Below are 794 nucleotides of genomic sequence, written 5' to 3'. Positions count from 1 at the left end.
CCTAGGGCGGGGACCCCGCAGATCTACCCCTATAGCTTTCTCCGTGTGACGGTGTAACAATGGATTTTTTTATTTGCTTTGGTTTGTTTAGGACATATGTACATGGGAAACCATAGGTTGGGCTTACCAGGAGTTTCCACATACAGATCCTGGATTTTACCCCTATAGTCTATAATCTGCCTGAGTTTTGGGACCATTCCCACCCTTCGATGCTCGATTTCGACGACACATAATAATGATACACTTAAGAACTTGAGACCCACACACGTAACTAGACCCACACACAAACCAAAACACTTAAAGAACTAGACCACACACAAACCAAAGCACTTAAAGAACTACACCCACACACGAAGCAAAGCACTTAAAAACTACACTACTAACACACAAACCAAAACACTTAAAAAACTAAACCCACACACGAACAAAGCACTTAACACTGGGTCGACACATGACCCGTTAGACACATGGACTCGACACACACACATACTAATCAGTTCTCGAAATCTTCGTCCTCGCTAGGGGTGTCCTCTGAAGCGGTACTTGAGAGGTACGAAAACCACCGTTCATCATTTTCCCCCCATGTCGACGCCTCTCCTTTGGCGTACTCCGCGTCATATTCGGCCCTCCTCTGCCGCTTTCCCGCCCTCCTCTCTCTCCTGTACGCCTGCTTCTCCTTCCAGAATGCGCGCGTGGCCGCGACGTCTCCGGGATGGTCTCTGCGCCACTGTGCCATGAACCGCTCGTCCGCCTCGGTGGTATCAATCCGCCGCCGGCCATCTCCGAACCGCTGC

This window comes from Lolium rigidum, chromosome 1 (genome assembly GCF_022539505.1).
Source record: "Lolium rigidum isolate FL_2022 chromosome 1, APGP_CSIRO_Lrig_0.1, whole genome shotgun sequence".
NCBI classification, from domain to species: Eukaryota; Viridiplantae; Streptophyta; class Magnoliopsida; order Poales; family Poaceae; genus Lolium; species Lolium rigidum.
This window is presented reverse-complemented; position numbering follows the sequence as displayed.